At 40.7% G+C, this 8,988-nt stretch overlaps 1 long non-coding RNA gene across 1 annotated transcript; it reads left to right on the top strand.

Moving 5' to 3' along the window:
• The first annotated feature begins 554 nt into the window (after positions 1-554).
• Positions 555-4,189, top strand: LOC309350432. The gene is made up of 3 exons (XR_014160364.1): positions 555-691; positions 1,803-2,363; positions 3,948-4,189. It is a non-coding gene; the product is annotated as an uncharacterized lncRNA (long non-coding RNA).
• The last annotated feature ends 4,799 nt before the right edge of the window (positions 4,190-8,988 follow it).

The raw sequence follows: 8,988 nt of genomic DNA, 5'->3' as shown, positions 1-8,988 counted from the left end.
CTAGTATCTCAGAAATTGTGAGTTGTGTAAGTTTGCTATAAAATGTGGACTGAACCAAATTCCTCCCCCATCCCTAACTGGGAGTCAGTACAGAGAATAAAACACTGGTGTCATCCATTCAAATCATGCAGTCCCCCATTAACAATCTTGCTGTCCTCTACTGGCCCAGCTGAAGTTTCTGGGCAGCCCAGACATGCAGTCCATTGCAATGATCCAAATGAGTTCATTGTGCTCCTATGAGACACACCCCTGTAATGTCAGTTCTGTAGGCATTTCTTTTCATGTCCTATGTCTCCCATCTGATCCCGGGGCTGTGGGAAGATGCATCCAATTTGCACAGCACCAAAATAGAATAATCGGTACAACCAAAGCCCTGCAAGCAATCCACAGTGACAGCTGCCTTTCTGCCAAGATCCTATCATCTTCCCCAAAAGTTTTCATTCAGATACAGATCTTGATTATGCCCAAGCTTAAAAATAATGGGACGTGTTTCAACAAATACACATAGTTTGAGCCTACTTTGACAGCTTATTTGCATAGACTTCTCTGAGCCTCCTAATTCTCAGTTGCCAGAAGTTCCATTACACTTAAAACACAGCTAGATAAGTGCAATAAACAAGATCACGTCCCCTGTGGATTCACTGGGAGCCTTTGGCGGGCCAGGCAGACAGATTCAACCATCTGCTCAATGGTATGTATGCATTTCCTTATAGCCTGTAATTTCAAAATTTCACTGATATTTATATCAACTGGAGGCTGGTTAAATAGTCACACTCTTTCTCCAGGTTATGCAAGGAGCTGGAGTAGCTCTGCGAAGGGAGCTGGAGATGTCTGTTAGAGATCTCTGTCGGAGAATCAGCATTCTCACCAAACTTTCGTTCCCATGATTCTTTAGGGAAAGCCCCATGAGGTGCTCTTGATCTGTAGTACTTCCAATCCACCACTGGGGAAGGGCAGTAACTAAGTGGTAGTATACCTGCTTTGCATGCAGAAGGTTCCAGGTTCAATCCCTGGCATCTCCAGGTAGGTGTGGGAGAGACCTATGTCTGAAACCCTGGAGAGCTACCATCATTCCATGTAGACAATACTGAACTTGATGGACCAACAGCCTGGCATGGTATCTCTTTGGCATGGCCAAAGTTTATGTCCTTAAACTTTCTGCACAGTTCACCCTACTGAATAAGTACCTCTGATTGCTCCCAAGCTATTTCCTACAGCTTTCCTACATGGTTGTAAAATGGATGTGATCTCAGAAGCAACCTTTGTCAAAGAAGACAACTGTAGGCAGCAAGATGGAGCACATGTTGATCAAACTGGAGAATGCCATGTTAGTCAAAGCCATTATTGGATTCAGCTTCCTGCTAAAGATCCAGCTTTATTAATGACAGTTCCTAGATGGGCTCTAAGGCCCACTTTGTCAGTATCACGTAACTTAACACATGACTCTATGTGTTAGTAGACACCCAGAGAATGGGATTTCACAGTCCTGAGGTAACTGAAATGGTCTTTTTCAGGGATCTTAACCTTGAGCTAGCAATTATTGCCCTTCAAGGAACAAGACGTTTGGTGCAGCTGTTTACTATTTACACAAAAGAGCTGACATATGAGCCTCACACCCCAGTCCCATTCATCATTCATTTTGTTTGACCATGTGAACAACTTTGTTTGAAGAAATAGTCTTTAGATGTAAAAAAAAAAAAAAAAATGCAGAGCAAGCTGTCTTCAGCTGTTGCCAGTGAACTCTCTTAAAGTCGTGCTTATTTTCAGATATCATATTAATTATTCTGTTTATTTCCTTGCAGGTTTATTGTTGAGAGCACAGCCATGAAAAATGAATGCTGGACTAATGATTAACCACGAAGCAGAAGTCTGAAAGCAAAGGGGCTGGGTTTACGTTAAAAAGCTCCCCTTTTTATGAGGATAATATATTATTTGAGAATGAGTTATTTATTAGAGCCATGTGGAATAGGAAAAGGGGATGGTTATTAAAGTGTAGCCATATGAGGAATCTATGCATGCATTTGTGAACTTGACAACTCAAGAGGGAAACATTTTTATCACTTTCGTCAAATACATATACAACTTCCATTTACTTTGATTTTACGTATATCTGTGCACTACCATGAACCAAACCTCTTCTTATCTGTAGCAATCTGTAGAAATTTCCAATAGTTTAAGTTGCATACACTCAGGAAAAGCTAGAGCTCACCCTCAGTAGGAAAAGAAAAATGGCTTTCGTCTACAGAAGGTAAAATCATTTTTAAAATTAGGAAAACTTTCCAGATTGTGGGAGCAAGTCATCAGAGGAATGAATTACAAAAAGAAGTAACTTCCATGGAAATTTCCAATGAATGCATAAAGAGGTATGTGCCAGCAACAATGCTGTTTTAGGAAAGATGTTGGATTTATTTATTTATTTAAAGAATTTCAAGCCCCTTCTCAGAGCTACATCTTCACAAAGTGTGTGTGTGATCTATTGATCCCTTCTAATTATACTATTCATTTTACTGCATTTATTAACTATGTTTCTATACTGTCCAATAATCAAATTACTCTGGGTAGCAATCCATAAAAATTATTAAAAAGCAATGAAAATACAGCTACAAAATAGCACACACCACAGTAGAAATAAAATCAATAAAAGCAAGCACAGCTGGCTCTTTAAAACCAGAGCCTTAAAATCTATTAAAAGAACAGGGTTCCTAAGATGTTGGGGGGAAGAAAAGAAAGGTCTTGACTTTGCTTGGCATCATAAAGAATCCAAAGAAGGCATCAGATGAGCTTAGAAAACATACCTTACCTTCTGCAATCATAGTTATATTCCTAGCTGTCATTAGAATATCCATACTCCAACCTGAGGATTGTTTAAATGTGTGATAGGGCATTGTTGTTACTGTGCTCTGGTAAAATTGTCTTTGGTTATAGATCTAATTAAACAGGAACCTTGCTGTTTGGGGGAAAGTTGGGACAAGTGGAAGAGGTCATTGGGTGCAGGGCCAGTGTGCTCCCTCATGTGTCCCCTCCATACTTTATGAAGGCTTCACACATCCTTGGAACACCTGGAAAGGGCTCCTGTGTACAGTGGTACCTCGGGTTACAAACACCTCGGGTTACAAACACTTCGGGTTACAAACACTTCGGGTTACCGACTCCGCTAACCTAGAAGTAGTACCTCAGGTTAAGAACTTTACCTCAGGATGAGAACAGAAACTGCACAATAGTAGTGCAGCAGCAGTGGGAGGCCCCATTAGCTAAAGTGGTACCTCAGGTTAAGAATGGTTTCAGGTTAAGAATGGACCTCCAGAACGAATTAAGTTCTTAACCTGAGGTACCACTGTATTCCATATTTGAAACTGCACTTTTCCCACATAGGGCTTGGCCACATTTCCACTTGTGTCTAGAAAGCATGGGACCAAGTGGTTTTCCGCTAGTTCAAATGGTTTCCCCCATGCCCTGCACTTTTCCAAGGGAAAAACTGCTCTATAGTGATAGATTGGAACAAATGGCAATGGGGGCGGGGGATCCTATGTTTGCTCAGTGCATCCTATGTTTGCTCAGAAGTAAGTCCTACGAGTACCGGTAAGTGTGTTTAGAATTGCAGGCTCTTGTTGCATTTTGATGCCTGCCATATAACACCTGGACATAATAACCATACATACTGCTGATCCAGATCTCTCTCTTAAATTAATAGGTACAGTCTGTAAATCTGTTCAGAAGACAGAGTGGGATTAAATGGCTTTTAAATGTAATTACCCATCTTCACTAATTTGTGGATCAACCCGTTCCGTGTCTTTCTGGAAAGAATAGTGGAGACGTATTTTGAAATCAAAGCACTTATGCTTGTGGCTATCAGGTTGAAGTGATCCAGGATTGCACAATTATTAGGCAACCTAGTTCTGAGAGTGAAGTTATATGGAAAGTAATTTTATACCTCTCCTTATACACAGATTGTCCAGAGGAAAGGGCTTGGAAAACAGACCAATCATGGATTTATAGGGGATTTGGAAAGTCAAACACAAGAACCTATGCTTTACCTTTTGGTTTAAAAATAATTCTATCCTTAACCTTTGTAGCACCAGTGTTATTTCAAACAACTCTGGTTTATAGAGACTATCCTGTGGGAAATGATTTATATATTGGTTTTTCTTTAGGCAAAACATACAGATATAATAAAGAAATCTGACGTTTATGGCCCAATTAATTTTTTGCCAAACCTAGAAGCCATATTTTGTGTCCTCCGTGTGGTTTGTGCAAAATTTCAACATGGAAACTTTATTGGGGAAAGATGGAAGCATTTAATTCCTGAAACATGCAATAAATGTCATTCAGAAATACAGCATGAGATAGCAGTTTCTCAGTGACAAAATCTCATGTTTTGAGACCACTAAAAGTGATATTCCTACAAAAGATGCAGAACCCTGAGCACTGTGCAGATGGTGCGGAACAAATGGCAAACAGATGTCCTTCTTTGCAAACAAAAATGTGATATGGAAAGATCCAGAGTTTAAGCTATATTCCAGTATATCCCTAAAGAGCAGAACCAGATATATCTGGAAAAGGTGTCAGCAGGAGACACTCCAATGCAAAGACACAAATATTCTACTTAATAAAAGACTGAAGGATGAACATAGCTTACAGGTTCTGAAGGGGAAGGTTAGGGGGCTTCCAGCCTACTGCTGTTTTCAGGGGGAAATTTAGCCACATACCAGACAATTCCAGATGCACAATAAAAGCTGATTTGGAGCTCTTGCACAACAAATCCACTATCACTATCCCCCAAAACATTGTTGTTGTTGTTTGCAATAAGGAAAGTGATGGGGAAGGTGCACTGGAAAGTGAGATAACATGTGCTTGATGTGATGTTTTTTAGCCTTCCCACAGATGAATCAGAATGAATGCTCAATAAATAGCATTCCTGGGTTATCTAACCTGCCCACAAATTGTGTACAAACTCACCATGTTGAATGGTCAATAAGCAGGTTGTCTGGAAATTACGTAGACAACATTCTGTCTTGCATTTATTCTTTAGACTACTTGATCACTTTGTAGGACCTATCTATGAAATCCCAGTTGGTATAACCATATATTTAATATTTTCAACATGTATAAGGAATTAGAGTACACTGATCCAAGGCTATAATGTGCTATTTAGTGTTAAAACACAACCCAGGCAAAATTTATTTTCTATCACCAGTATCTTGAATTATTGCTACTAACATCCTAGGCAGATCTCTTCTTCTTACACTCATTCTTCTTCAGCACTTCTTGGCTTTCATTCAACCTGTAGTTCAAAAAATGCCATCCAGAAAAGTCAATGTGCTCTGCCAGACGTCTGGTTTTACTTTGATGAAAGTGGATCCCCATTCCCTGAGTCTGATCAAATTTTGACCTTTTAAATTGCTATTTTTAAAAACATATATTAAGAACTTCCCTGCAAACTGCCTAGACTCCATATACAGTACAGTGGTACCTCAGGTTAAGTACTTAATTCATTCCAGAGGTCCGTTCTTAACCTGAAACTGTTCTTAACCTGAAGCACTACTTTAGCTAATGGGGCCTCCTGCTGCCGCCACGCCGCTGGAGCACGATTTCTGTTCTAATCCTGAAGCAAAGTTCTTAACCTGAAGCAGTATTTTTGGGTTAGCGGAGTGTGTAACCTGAAGCATATGTAGCCTGAAGCGTATGTAACCTGAGGTACCACTGTACTGCAGTTCTTCCAGAATTAATTTAATTAAATCTCACATAGAATATCCTTTTCATATCTTTGTTTTGTGTTATTTCCACTTGGGGCGATATTAACTTTTTTTTTCCCCCTCTCTTCACTGTGGTCAAAATTGAAAATTCCTACCATGCAGTATTTATGAATTATTATGTACAGAAGCTCTTCTTTGGGCACTTAGCAGAGCACACCATTTGGAATATATGCTCATGTATATAGATATAATAAATTGTTTATGATTTTTTTTTAAAAAAGAAAAATCTAGTTGTATTGATTGAATTTATTTTTAGCCAACTTTCAATATAAAGTTTTCCAAATAACTACAAAAATCAAACCATAAAATTTTATAAAAACAGTGCAAGCAAGGCAAAAGATATCAGATTTGGGGTGTAGAAAAGCATGTTAGCAGACTTAGTCTATGAAAACACAAGAAGGACTTGGCAGGCCTCAAGAAGCATAACAGAGAAGGAGGAACAACAAAACTGGCATGCTGCTCATGGATGCCAATTTGGTGAAGTCTCGTTAGTAGATTGTAAGTACCAAGGGGGCTTGTTAGAAGAGAGATCATTAAATTGACAGGTAGGGAATCATAGAATTGTAAAGTTGAAAGGGTCATCTAGTCCAACCCCCTGCAATGTAGCAATCTCAATTAAAGCATCCATGACAACTGGCCATCCAACCTCTGTTTGTTAAAACCTCTAAGGAAGGAGAGTCCACAACTTCCTGAGGTAGACCATTCCACTGTTGAACAGTTCTTACTGTCAGAACGTTCTTCCTGATATTTAGTCGGAATCTCCTTTCTTGTAACTGGAATCTACTGGTTCAGGTCCTACCCTCTGGAGCAGGAGAAAATAAGCTTGCTCCATCCTCCGTGTGACAGCCTTTAGATATTTGAAGGCAGCCATCATATCTCCTCTCAGTCTCTTCTCTTCTAGGCTAAACATACCCAGCTCCCTCAACTGTTCTTCATAAGGCTTGTTTTCAAGCCCCTTGGTCATCTTGGTCACCCTTGTCTACACATGCTCCAGCTTGTGAATATCCTTCTTTGATTGTGGCACCCAGAACTGGACACAGGTATGGTCTGACCAAGGCAGAATAGATTTATATCATGGCATTACACTGCTTCAGCAATTTGTGAGGAAGAAGGGCTATGGCTCAGTGAGAGTCCTGGCTTCAATTCTTGACGTCTCCAAGTTTAGCTGATAAAATCTCCCCTCAGCAGCCCTAGTAAGCCAAAGTCACTCAGTAAAAGCAATGCATCAATTAGATGGGTCAATGGCTTCCTTGGCCCAAACCAGAATCCCATGTTCCTACAGAACACCGTGTTTTGCAGAAAGACTGCAAAGAACACCAAACTCTTCTCCAGTAGGTCTGCTGTGACACATCCTCAGCTATTGAGCATTTTCAAGAATTTCCCTATTTATTTTTTCACCGTATGCCATTCAGTAATTGTAAGAGTGTACAGTTTAGGTTGTTTTTCTTTCTGCTGACAAGATCTCTTGTTGTCAGAACAAGCACTGGCAGCCTCAGGCCTGAGTAGTTTAGATACAGAGAGCTTTATCTCTGTAGTTATCGGTGAGAAGTTGTTCCGTGTTCAGTTTAGTAGAAGTTGAAAGATGGCATACCAGAGTTGCAATTTACGGGTACTGAAAGTTAGAGTATACAACTTCTTTGCCAAATTGCGAGAGCATTAGGTACTTTTTTAGGGCAGGTATGGGCCACTAATTGACCCAGCAGATGGCTGCCGTCCAAGACTGATCTCATTTAGTGGGTTTACACACATTTTATTGTTGCCTTTCGTTGCTGCTCTGCTTTATTGGCTTGCATTTAAAGAATGTACCATCATTTTCCTTTAAGAGAGAACTTGAAGTTGCTACAGCATGTAAAGCAACATCAAAAGACAAAACAGCAACAAAATGAAGTAATACAATAATGTAAATTGCTGTGGGATGGGGAAAACAGCCCCCCAAAACCTTGCCCAATCTTAGCAGAAGTAGGAACTCCCCATCAGCACCAAATCCAACACTCACACAAACCTCCTCAAAGAGTCGTATATTTACCAGATGCTGGAAGGCATATAGTGAAAGGGCCCTAAGGGACCAGTCCAGAACACTGGCACCATGATTGAGAAGACTTGCTTCCCTTACCCACCTCCAGGAGAACATGGAGCAGCACCTCAGATGCTGCATCTTGGATGCTGAGCAGCACCTTGCACACTGAACGAAGTGCCCATATGGGCAAGATTCTCCTTAATGTACATCTAGGCAGATAGAAAGGTGCTGATCAGTGGCTAGAAATCATGGTCTCCTGCAGCTCACCTTGTGTACAGTCTATCCTAGAACCAGTGCTGCAAAATATAACATATGCACAAGTGTTAAATGCATGTTAGTATCTGGTGATGTGTGGGTGGTAAGCTTTTCTTCAGAACTTGCATGTATGCCCTCTGTATTGGCATATTTGTGACACAGAGCCAACATGAAGACAAGCCCAACCAATTAGAAATGTATGACGGGGGGGGGGGCAATATAATTCAGTAACAGAGTGTATGCTTTGTGTGCAAAAGATGACGGGTTCAGACTAGGCATCTCCAGATCTCAAGTGCTAGGACTGGGAAATGCAGCTCTCTCTGAGACCTTGATGAGCCAACATCAGTCAGAGGAGACAATATTGGGCTCAATATGCTAATGGTCTGACTCGGTGCAGGGCAACTTCCTTTGAAAACATGGTTTGCATCTTACAACCTTTGTCCCCTGTTCTCCAGTGTCATCTTGTACAAAGGAGTAAAACAGATAATTTTTCAGGCATTTTTCTAGGCTAGGTGCGCTATTCAGATGTCATTGGACTCCGTCTCCCATCAACCCTAGCCAGCATAGTCAATGATTGAGATGATGGGAATTGTAGTTTAGTGATATCTGGAGTGCATGTTGATTATATTCCTGTCCTAGGCAGTCAATGAGTAAATGTGGGAAATGCCAAGTTTCTATTGTCCAGATAAACCAGAAGGACAGAGGCAGAAAACAGTGGCATTCTGGTTGTGCCGTGTGATCTGTTGAACTGATATTTTGGATTCACCTTGAGGCTTCAGTATGTTATGTCATTTTGAAAGAAAGTGTCTAAGGGCCTGCCTGATGTTTGTTCCACCTTAAGACAGAGACTTGCAAATTTTCTGGCTTTGAGTCATGTTCTCAGACTCACAGGCAGGACTGTCAGGGCTGAGAAAATCACAGTCCGTTCAGCATCCAGAGGGAGTGCCTTATGTCAGTGGTCAT

This window comes from Podarcis erhardii (genome assembly GCF_964252035.2).
Source record: "Podarcis erhardii genome assembly, chromosome: 9".
NCBI lineage: Eukaryota > Metazoa > Chordata > Lepidosauria > Squamata > Lacertidae > Podarcis > Podarcis erhardii.
Note: the sequence above shows the minus strand (reverse complement) of the source record. Positions and strands in the feature narration are given on the sequence as shown.